The sequence below is a fragment of the Leptonotus elevatus genome, chromosome 20, assembly GCF_054856555.1.
Source record: "Leptonotus elevatus isolate MCC_2025b chromosome 20, RoL_Lele_1.0, whole genome shotgun sequence".
Lineage (NCBI taxonomy): Eukaryota > Metazoa > Chordata > Actinopteri > Syngnathiformes > Syngnathidae > Leptonotus > Leptonotus elevatus.
The window spans coordinates 8,940,241-8,952,382 of record NC_141258.1 but is presented as its reverse complement, the minus strand read 5'-3'; the positions used below and the strand labels follow the sequence as shown (position 1 = coordinate 8,952,382).

Genomic DNA, 12,142 nt, shown 5'->3' with positions numbered 1-12,142 from the left:
TGCTCCCAGCTACCAGTCTCAATCAGAAGAACGCTTTGAAGAGTTGCCGAAACAACTGCAGCACAACCCAAAAGTTTTTTTTTGGGGGGGGGGGGTGGACTGCAGATAGCGGTGACGCTTTTCCAAACCGGATTCCTCAGAACTGGAAGCTTATTGAAGGGAAGTGCTGGCTTGTGATTAAAGCGAGACGCTACCTTCCCTTCTGTCCTAGCTCGCTTTGCATTTGACCCGCGAGCACACTTAAATCTCCACAAACACACATCAGTGTGACCTACTTACCCAACCACCCCCCCACAGCCGGGGGGGGTGTCGTCGCATGCCCGGCCCGGAGGACTGCGCTGGCATTGATACGCTATTTATCATTTCTTTTTTTGCATAAATTACAGCAGTTAAAAGGGGGCGGAAAAGATGAGAGGAAAAAGTGGGAGAAAAATGGGAAGAGGCAACCTAGTTTAAGTCTTATGATTGGATTCTTCTCATTAAGAGCAGACTGTCGTAATGAAGGTGAGCGTCGCTTTCGAGTACGGCCTTGTTTTTTTGTTTTTTTTCTTCCTTCAGCGGTGAATCCTCAACAAGTCCCCCCCCCTGAGGCAAGGAAGGCGGGAGGCTTTTTCAATCAATGGCGGGAATTATTCGTGCCATCCAAACACACGCACACACAGACAGATCAAGTGTCTTTGCCTCGACTTTGACTGAGACTAATGACAGGGAGGTGAAAGCAACATTGCAGTGCTGCTAATTGGCTTAGCGTGTGTGAAGTGGACACGCTTGATTGGTGTGTGTGTGTGTGTGTGTGTGCGTGCGTATGAAGTGTCGCGGGTGATAGCGAGGCTTTAGTCATGGCCGGCGCAACAGCAAAGGCAATTAGCAGAGCCGCTTCACGCTCATTTCCGAGCACTTGCAGTGAAATGTGTGATCATCAATTGGCAACGTCAACTAGAACAAGACAACAACACAGTGAGTACGTTCACGATCGTCCATAAATATTATTTACTTGTTTGGTTTCTTTTATACTGTGCGCAGGCTGCAAACACCCTGTGGCGACGAGTATAACCATTACTCAATTTAAGGGCCGCGATTTAGCGCTGTTATTGCGACGTGTGGAATTTGTCGTCAAGGCTAGGCTAGCCAAAAGAAAATGACATATAAACAAGTCCCCCTTTCGAAAGCATTGGAATGACAAGGTCAAGTTGCATTCTTCATTTGAATTTTTTTTCCCAGGCCTTTACCGCAGCCTCTTTTAGTTCTTGTTCGTTTATCTCTGCTAGGAAACGACCAATTATGGCTCATCTGTTTTCTGGGTTTGGTCATGTGACATTTGTAAGCTGAGCCCTTAGGCACTGTGATGTAATTTTCCGTCGACAGCAAGTGTAAAAATGGCCGCCCCCTGAGACTGATTAAAACAGGTGGATTTTTCTGCTTAATTTATGTTCCACGAATGCAATATTAATCAGAATAGAACACATTAATGTAAAGAACATGTTTGACTTGACTTCCCTTAAAAGACAAGCTACTACTGTTCTGTACTTTTTAAACATTTTAAAATAGTATTTTGAGGCACATGTAAACAAAATAAACTTAAATTATAATTTTTTTTAAAGCCTTTATTTGAAATCACTTTTATACCACCATGCTAACACTATTTTAACATTTGGTACTGTTCATTTTAAACTCATTCATTCCCAGCCATTTTCACTGAAGCAACCCCCTTCGCTCCCGGCTGTTTTACTGGATTTTGACTGATTTTGCAAGGCCCCCACAATATTGTGTTCTATTGCTATAAAAACATGAAACCAACCAAAGGAAAGACTAGAGTCTCTTCTTTCATCAGGAGAAAACGTATATTTGTATCTGTTTCATCATTATTCATGAATCTGTTTAAAACACTGGGGAAAAAAGCTTTTTTGTAACATAGCCCTAGTTGATCTCTTATACTCTGCTGCCCCATGCTGGCCGTTTTTGGTAACAACTACCATTGTTTTAAGTGACCTCTTCTGGTCAGAGGCTACATCAAAGCCTTCTGCATGCTCTAGCATTAAAACACATGAAAAAAAAAACATAAATATGTTTTTGGGACCATTGTAATATTTAAAGTTTAAGGCTCTGACAATGCCAACAAAGTCAACAAATTGTCTTTTATGCAATCTAATTTTAACTTTAATTTTTAATTTTAATTTTAGACTCTCAAGCTTTCAAAAATGTCCACTTTGGTATATGGATTATGCTTAGTTTTGTTCGCAACAGCATTTTCAGAACCTATGTACATAAACTTTAAATAAACTAGCCCTTTCCCACTACTGTCTTTTTTTGCTGATTCCATTTTTAGCATTTAGACGGGTAAGGATTCAGATGCATTTTAGAATGTTAGCGGTTTAAGGCTACAAATATACTGTTGCTGCGTAATCAAACTGACAGAAGAAATTTGTTGTTTGCATAAACAGTCCTTTAATTAGTGTTGTGTGGTTTCTTTAAATGCGATCCTGCAAAAAAAAAAAAAAAAAGCAAACAAAACCTTTCACACAATACGAACATTACCACAAAATGTTTTTGTGGTCAAAAGGAATCCACATTTTGTCATTTGCTAGTACTTTCCCACTGACCTCAACCGAGTTCAGCGAGTGTGGATTAAAAAGTGTGAAGTTCAAAGACTCATCTGGTTTCTTAAGCCCTCAACCAAATATGGGACACATTGTACTTTACTTCTGCTCCGTGTATGATAGAAGAAGCCCAGGCTGGCATGCCAAACGGCCAATTTTATTTCCGTATTCTTGATTTGTCTTTTTTTTCCCCCCCACTTCCTTGCTCTGCGCTATTAGGCCGAGCCAGATGATATGTTCTCTTTTCATCTCGTCTCAATTTCTTAGCGATGCCCCGCTAGCCGCAGAAACGCCGGCCTGCGCACGGTCGCCGGGAAGTTTGCGCAGGCTTTAAAAGCACCAGACTCACTTATCAGCCGCTTCTGCCAGACGCTTCATAAAAGCGAGCGTCGTGACCCAGCCGCCGCACATTAGCCCAAACAAATTGGACAGAAGCGAGCGGGAGAAAAGCATATTTACCGACTTTCTAACGGGAAGGATGCTGATTACGAGAACGGGAGGAAGTGTCGGATTTATCCGTGGCAGTTAAGCATCCCTGACAGGCGTTCCGGGACGTTTTGTGCCGTCGTTAGTGTTGCGTCAACGGTCACTGTTGGCCAGGTAAGCAAGGTGGCTAAAGAGCCTGCCGCGAGCTCACCAATCAAGGTGAGAACTCCAGCATAACTCTTGTCATTTTCCCGCCTGTTCAAATGGGAGAGGAATAGCGGACATCAACCGTAGCCGCGGACCACCCGATCAATAAGCGCATCCCACTGACGTGTCGTTTGGTGCTCATTAGGACTCTCGGGCTGGTTTTTATTCACTAATGTTTATATCAACACAATTATGCTGTGCAGTTGCTATTGATTCAGTGGCGGCACGGTTGTGCAGTGGTTTGCACATCTGTCTCACAGTTGAGAGGTCCTGGGTTTGAATCCCTCCTCTGTGGCATATGTGTGTTCTCCCTGTACCCAGTATGCTTCCTCCCACATCCAAAAACATAAAATTCACAGTTCTGTCCACTTCCAGAAAAATAGGTCTGAATTTCCACATTTGTTATGTCAAGAATGGGGTGGCCAAATGTCTTCTTTTGGCCAGACATGTCCACTTTTTTTACATCCTGTCCGGTTTTCATTGCGTAACAAATGGGAGGCGGAGTGCACGGCGTTGTTACCGCAACTGGTAGACCACGGACCGCTCCCAAGTCAACGGCGAAAAGGTATGGGGGCAAAAAAAAAGGCCTGTTTTGTGTGTTATTATTGTTTCATTTTTTAGTAACCCGGTTTATTGTTAAAGACTTAAGCCATACCGCGGTTGTGGAGAATGAGAGCTTGCAGTACATGACAAATACATTAGCGCCCCTGATATGATGTGCGACTAGATTCACGCCGTAGTGAGTTGTTTTTAAAGGTCACATACAGGCAAAAACATAAGCATGTGATGAGTGGAACACAGCAAAAAAAAGTGCCAGCCCTCATTAATAATAATGGAATATGATAGGTGACATCATCGTGATGATCAAGTTCAGCAATTTTTTCACAAGAAGAACCTTCATAAGCATTAAGTATACATCAACTTATTCACTGCATGTATGGGTAATATACAGTCACAAAAGTAAACATAATAGAATTTAAAAAGACATAGTTACTAATTTGGTCTGTAACATGTCAGAACATTACATATGCAAAAAGGTTGCTCACTGTTTTCCAAAATAAAAGCAGATGTTTGCAAATGTGCAGTTTACAAGATTTAGATCATTCTAAATTAAACAAGATAATCAAACAATTAATGGAGTAACAAAATAATTGTAAATTAATTAGACATTTGACTAATTGTTGAGTAATCAAATAATCGTTGCATTGCTACACCGAATCGGATTGAATCGAATCGTAATCCCACTGGATCAAACAGAACTGAGTCGTTCCATTTTAAAATCGAACCGTCCTTGTATCGGATCGCACTCCACGTATCGAATGGTATTGATTGGAGAGATTTACCCCCCTAGTTAATACCATCTATAGCTCACTGGTTGCCCTCTTCGTTCCCCAGCAATATTTCGGTAGCTAACTCGGTACTTTCAGTTTGTGCTCTTATTTGAAACCAATTGACACCACTTTCGGTGCACTACTCAGCAGAATCATTAAGTCGTAAAATTAAATTACTGCTACATTTGCTATTAAATTACTGTGACTTCATCTGAGATCCTAAGTAACAAAGTAGTGCAGTTGGCTCACCTGTGACCCTAATGAGGGAAAATGTTAACTAAAATGGATGAATGGATTCAGTCACATTCTTCATGTACTTTTTGTTGTTTTTTTAACACAGCGAAAACCCAGATAGACAAAAGCCTCTTTGTAAATGGAGTTTCGGACAAGGAGGCAGTAGTCGTGGGTGGGAAAAAAGCGGTGGGCCACCGTGTGTAAAACCGTTAGCAGGGAGTTGGTCAGCCCGGCAGCCCCTTTGGGAGGAGCACCGGAGCTCGGCCTACAGCAGCTTCACCGATCGGTCAAACAGAAGCTCCCTAATTGCTTCCACAAGTTAAACGCTGTACACAATCTTCCAGATTAATCTATTCATGCGACTTAATAATTAATACACGGGCTCGCTGGCTGCGGTCTAGGCCAGCAATCAATTAGTCCGTTTAATGAGCAGACCCGACGAGAAGGGAGACTTGTAAGATGTTCAGATGGTTGGATTTCGGGCCTAAACGCACTGGAGGGAAAAGCTGCGGAATCGTGTGTTTATGTTACGTCGTTCTTTGCTTGTGATGTTTCTTGACAAGTGCATCAAACCCAAATGTCAGCCGTGTCGTGCAACCTGCAGGAGGGCTGCGAGAGAAGACTGCAAGTATCTGCGAGTGATCGCGACCAAAGCAACGTTTCACGAATCAGACGCCGAGGCTCTCACTCATTTATTTACCACGGATCAACAGCTACAGCGGCCTTGAGAGACCCGCTGAAAGGTTAATGAAGATATCAGCGATTAGAAGGCCACGCAGACCTCCCGCATTTCCCCGGTAAACCTCATGTTTGCGTTTGCATCCCGGCTTGTGGTGCGCTTGCCTGACATTTCTTCATTATTGAAAGGGAAGCTGTCTTGTAAATTAAAAGATTTATGCGGCACAGGATCTGATTCTACATTAAGGGTGATCAGGCGGCCCGGTTTGACTGGGGCAGTCACGGGTTTTGAGCCTTGTGTCCTGAGTCCCGGCAGATTTTGTAAGTAAAAAAAAAAAAGGCAAATATGTAATTTAAATGAATTGATCCAATTGATAGTCTAATCTGATAGTTAGTGGTGCAACGGATCACAAAAGTCAAGGTTCAGATCGGATCACGGATTTGAGTCACGGATCGGATAGTTTTTTGGATCAGCAAAAAAAATATTATTTTTTAAAGATAAATAAGATTTTGGGACGTTAAATTTAATTTATTTAAAAAATTAAAAATCATATCAAAATGTCTAATATAGCCATTTAGGATCTAGGAACATGACTTAAAGCAATAATGCAATATGAGGAAGGTATTAAGTAGCCCTGGTCCAGAATATTGAAAAATAATTCAAGTAAGCCAGGTACCAGCTGTCAAACTTAATTACAGCAACCAGCCTGGCATTCGTTGGTAATGCTGCTAGCCACTTACGTCGGAGACTTCTGCCGTACAATGACGGCGTAATTAATTATCCGTTTCTTAGCGCCCTAAATTAGCGATTGAATTTGACTTCGGGATAGCGTTGTGTTGATGTTGGTCGCAACTATAACGTCAATCAAAACTACGATAAAGTAATCCTAAACATCTAAAAGGGAAGACAAGCTAGCCGTCACGCCACAACATGGGCTAACTTCAAATTAAAAGTCTACTAAGGCTATTTGCATTGCCATCAATGTATTACTGTATTTGGTCAACTTTATTTTGAAGTTGAAGGCGCTGTTATGTTGGGTATGTTTTAGCTTCCTTGACATGTCTGAATGGTGTCGACTGAATGCGCACTTTCTTGTTGTATGTTTTTTTCCACCAACCAATCCATGGATCGTACATTTTATTTCTGACTACCTTGCTGAGGTGAAGAACAACAGAGTAAGGCCAATTTAAATTAGAATGAGAAAAAGTTTTGGGTATAGAGTGACTGTTGAAAACATTCTGGATGCTAACTCTCTTATGGATCAGGCACAAAGACCTGAATTTTTGTTGTTGTTGAGTTTTGTGAAATAGTGAACTGTTGAACTGACTCGCTTCTGATTTATGACACCCACCACCCAACCCCCACCCAAATAAGCTACTTTCGCCTCGTGTGTTGTGCTGTGTAAAAGAAAATGTTGAAAGGCCAAGGTTGTCCTGCAGTTCACAGACAAAAAATAAAAAATAAAACCTTACGGTCCGGGGTTTTCAGCAAGATGTTGAATATCAAGAACTTGACAAAATGTGCCTCAGGGAGATGTGAAAAGGCCCTTAAATGTATAATTTTTTCAGCCCTAGTCAAGCAATATTCTGCCTTTCTCATATACGCCACAAGCTTGTTTGCTTCCTTTCCTATTTGGGCTAATTGCTTTCTTAAAGCAATTATCCAAAGAATCTTGTAAAGACCCCCCTAAAGCTATGCAGAACTTTCTTCTCTAGAGTAACAATACACAAAAGGCATGAATAGGAATAATCAGCACCATATAAAAAGGCTTCTTACCTTTATTTTGCAGGCAGAGCGAGCAGCACCGGAGGGAAAAGAAAAAAAAAGAAAAAAGGGATTAGAATTGGCACTGCGCTAAATCAACACGCTTCTCATCTCATGTTGCTCTCACAAACAATTTCAATATTAAAAAGACACAATCTGACATCACCTTGCAAAAGGAAAATGATTTCATAGACTAGAGGGGGGGTGGTGGGGTGGGGGTACTTTACGTCTAAACCCATCAGCGGAACATCGAGAGGGAGCAATGTGAACTGCCAGTAGAAATCCAAAGGCTGATAATTGCAGATGAAAAAGGAAGTCGGGGAGGCTGAGAGGGCTGGGGAGAGCTCAACAACGATGAGCCGGAGAAGAAGAGATGAGGGATGGGAGGATGTTTCTTTCATCTTTTCAGTTTCCCGGGTGGACTCAATGCACCGCGAGGGAGCCGAAAAACACACCACAGCCTCAGATTTAGAGGGGGAAAACATGGAAACATCCGGAAGAACAACGTGATCATCAACTACTGACAGATTTGACGGGTGAGCCATTTTCACTGAAGCAACCCCCTTTGCTCCGAGCTGTTTTACTGGAGTTTGACTGATTTTGCAAGGCCCACAGAATACTGTGTTCTATTGCTATAAAAACATTGGACCTATCAAAAGAAAGATTAGAGTCTTGTATCTGTTTCCGTTTTGCAGCAATTAGCATTAGAATATAGCTAAGTTCATTATTCAAAAACCTGTTGAAAACACTGGCAAAAAGAGCTTGTTACAACATGGCCCTGGCTGATTTCTTATACTCTGCTGTCTTCCGCTGGCCTTTTTTTGTAATGACTACCATTGCTTTAAGCGACCTCTTCAGGCCAGAAGCTGCATCAAAGCCTTCTGTATGTTCTAGCATTAAAAAAATATATAAAAACGTATAAATATGTTTTTGGGAGTGAAGGACAAAGTATTAAAAACATATTTATACGTTTTGAGGTTTGAATGAGTTAATGATAGACGCCTCCTTGCACAATGAACATTTAAATAGAAGCAGGGCGGCAGTCGAAAGAGCAACACGTTCAAGTCAAATTCGAGTCACAAAGGTCCGAGTCCAATCCCAGTCCGAATCACAAAGGTTAGAGTCTAAGTCGGGTCAGAGTCCACAAGATCAGCGTCCAAGCCCAAATCGTTTGAGACAAAGCTAAGTGAAGTGCCAAGGAGTCCGAGTCAAGTCCTAGACAACAAAAAAAAACGTGTTGAGTCAAATGACTATTTGATGGTTCCTTTCGTGAATTATTTATCATAACGACCACATTGAATGATAAAATTCGACAGAACAATAAAAGTAATTAACAGAGTCAAATAAAAGGTCTAATAGCGTACTCCACAATGTACATGTCCTACGATTCATGCGATAGCTCCTCTCGCCAGTTATTCACGATAACAACCATGTACACAGTGAAAATAAACAAAGCAATTAGAAATAAGTGTCACAGTAAAAGAACAGTACCTGCCGTTAGATTATGCTCCACTCGCCAGTTAGTTATGATAACAGCCACCTTGCATAATAGAAAAAAAAAGACAAACAACTGAGTCCAAGGCAACCCCCCCCCCCCCCCCCCCCCTGCTGAGTCGCAGCCATAAATGAGAGGCGATGTACCTTTAAGTGGAGCTCAGAAGTCAAGTGCGTCTCGGCAGCTTTTAGCTAAAACAGCAGACGTGCGTCAAATTAAAGAGATCCGCTTTAGGGCAACGGTGCCAAGTTTAGAACGGGAAAACAACATGCACGCCACCAAACACATCATTATGTACTTTTCGGCACTTAAACTAAAAGGGAAAAGTGTATGGAGCCGAATTTGAGTTTGGTCTGGGTAGCATTTACCAACAGAGGGCCATTTTCCACCTCAGCATTAAGCCGACTCATAAGTACAAAAACAACTGTTTTAAGGCGTACAGATAATGTAATAGTCTTCAGTCAATTGGCTCATTACCCAAAGTTATTGTTTGACACCATTGCAAGCACAAGAAAATAATTCTTCTTTTTAAAAAACATTTTTTATCACAAGTCAGCATGTGTGATCAGATCACAGCTCTCGCATTATCCAAAAGACCTCACATTACGCATTTCAACTGGTTTGCTTTTTCTTTGACTAGTTTACCTAACACGTTTATTTTGTCTGTGTACTGCTAGTTTTTGCTTTCGTTTAAGCACTCAACAAGAAGAATCACACAGCATCTTACTTAATTGGATCAGAGAGTGAGCGCCGCGTCGATGCAAGAAGAAGAAGAAGAAGAAAAAAAAAGCACTTCAAAACAAACATGGACATCTGCATGAATCTCAGGTACTCGGCATCCAAAAAGCATGTCATCCATTATTCATGTTCAACGCCTCCTTCTGACGAGTGTGCACACAAATATTTTTTTATGAGACAATTATGCAAGAGAACATCTGTCAACGTGCGCCGCGTCGGGAAGCGGCTGCTTGCCGCGCATTTGTGGTGCCTTTGCGTTTGTGTTGAGCAACCAACTCATTTACAATTAGAACGCACTTGTCAAAGGGCAAACACTGCACACGCTGCGACGCGCTCCGACGCTCCCCATCGACGTTACTTTTATTTCACGGAAACACCTTTTGTGGCTGCGACAGTCACAGCTCGCGGAATTTGACATACGACTCGGGGATTGCTTAGCGACTTTGTCATTTGCTCATCTAATGTCTCAATAAAATGCTCCCGAAACAAATTCTAGCAAATTCCAGCATAATTCAAAGTCAAAAGCTAGCCTTCCAGGTTGAAAAAATGTCTGAAAGCAACTTAAGAAAAATGCTTCAAAAACTAAAACATAACAAAATGAAATGAAATTTAAAACAAGTTTTAAAGTATTGTAAGAATAGTTTACTATTGCTAACAAACCCCTCAAAAATAAGCATTTGAATGACAATGCTAAGATGTTATTTTTATTTATTTATTTTTACAGCATCTTTAGAATGTTTTGTGAACTGTTAACAAAATTAAAAGCGAAAGCTAACAAAATGCGAAGCATTTTTTTTTTTAAAAGACAACACTGTCATTAGAGGTTGAAACTTTTTTTATTTTGTTTACTTCTGACAATTCCTATAAACAGTTAACCATGCTAACAAAACAAATGCAACCAAATCGCTATGCTAACGTTTGTGGTTTAAAAAAATGTTTGAGGCTGAGGTGTTTGTCAATTGCTGCTAAAGCAACGGCACAATGCTAACAAAATGCAGCAGTACCTAAATAAAAATGCTAACATGCAAAGAAAATGCTAACAAAACAATTATTAACCAAATGCAGCAGTACCTAAATGAAAACGCTAACATGCTAACTAAATTGCGATGAATCTAAAACATTCTGCCTTTCATCATTAACGTTGATGTTTTTTTCTATTTAAGCGACATGAAAACATGTCAAGTGATCCACGACAATCATTTCAGAATATTTACAACTGCTGATTTTAACATTTGTCTTCGCAAAATAGATGAATTTTTGAGGCCGTCATCATAAACTCGATGTAAATTAGTCCTGAGGCAGAAGCTCACACGCAAACGAGCGCACACACGTGAGGCCCAGTAACAGGCGGTCGGCTGCCAACGGCCGTTAGCGAAGCGCTGATTAAAAGGCAACGTCCGCAGAGGCGCCGCATCGAGGAGGGCAAGAACATTGAACGCAGCAGAACCGAAAAAACCCGTCTCAATTCCTCAAGTCTCCACGCGGCGAGTTCACCTCTCCTTTTCCATCGTCGCCGTATGTGTCCTAATTGAGAGAGTGCGTCTACAAGCAAGCAAATTAAAACAATTACATCTGCCGGGACGGAGCGTGAGCAACGAAACGAAGGCAGATTTCATCAAGAGTGAAATAGCCTTGTTAATAGAAGTGTGCTGTAATCAAGCCGCGGCTTATTCATGTGAAAACACACAAGATTTAGCCAGAGATACGCAAGATACAGCTGGCAGCTCCTTTTCCGAGCAGTGCGATTAGCCTCATTGTGTGTGCATTTCAGTGTGTGTGTGTCAAACATATGCATTCAAATTGGGTCATCTCCCCGCTCGGTCTAATGTCCCATAAAAGATGTAAGAGGATTCATCCGAGATCCTGACGTGATTGATCTAGAGGTGTCCGCCGCAGACTTTTCCGCGGAGAACAACTTAATGGACTGTTACATAAGCCGCCTGACGTTGATGAGGAAATTGTTATCATCCAGACGCACGGAATGATCTTCCCACCTTGAATGTCCAGATTTACAAAAAATATTTACAGGTTTATTATTGTCGAGCTTGTATCCAAGGTAAGTTAACAGAATTGTTGCGGTCGATACGTGGCTAATGCACCAATTATACATTGATGAAGTGGGAAAAAGGTAGCCACTATCTTTACAGAAAATCGACAAAATTCCTTGAGTACCATACCTTAGTCCTTGTGGGTTGATGTTGAAAAGAGTACAGGCACAACTTCCTATGAGACGCAGGTAGCCATTAGTTGCTAGCGGTTTTCGTTTCCCACAGCGGCTTGTTTGAACGTTTATTGACTTCTTTCTAAACGATGATCAGCCCCCGTGGCGTTTAAAAATGTCCTTGCGCAGCTCTGGAAACATGTTGATCTCTCTGCGGTTTTGCTACTCGATCTTTACAGAGTTCAATTTGTTGCTAGACTTCCACCAAGTAATCAAAACTTGTTTAGTACCAGACTTTAGTAATGTGACTCCATCTTGAGAATGTTTTCTGATTGCTTGTATGCTCTCATATGTGATCTTTTAGGTTTAAGATTTTTGTATTTGGAACATACTAAAATATAACAACAAAAAAAATCACATTTTCCTTCATAGAGTGTTTTTTTATTGTATGTAGCATACAGTACATTGCGCCTGTTAAGTGCTTCCTGTATTTTCAAAAGATTCAATGAT

The 12,142-nt window shown here is 41.3% G+C and overlaps 1 protein-coding gene across 13 annotated transcripts in view; it reads right to left on the bottom strand.

Annotated features, from left to right (window-relative positions):
- sdk2b (sidekick cell adhesion molecule 2b) overlaps nucleotides 1-12,142 on the bottom strand; it is a 310,938-nt gene that overhangs the window by 132,332 nt on the left and 166,464 nt on the right. The window contains exon 1 of one of the 13 annotated variants that reach the window (XM_086064331.1): nucleotides 7,251-7,361. The exons of the other annotated variants lie outside the window; for them this stretch is intronic. The gene's annotated coding sequence lies outside the window, so the exon portion shown is untranslated. Of the gene's footprint in view, nucleotides 1-7,250; nucleotides 7,362-12,142 lie in introns of those variants that run through there. 13 annotated transcript variants of the gene reach the window in all.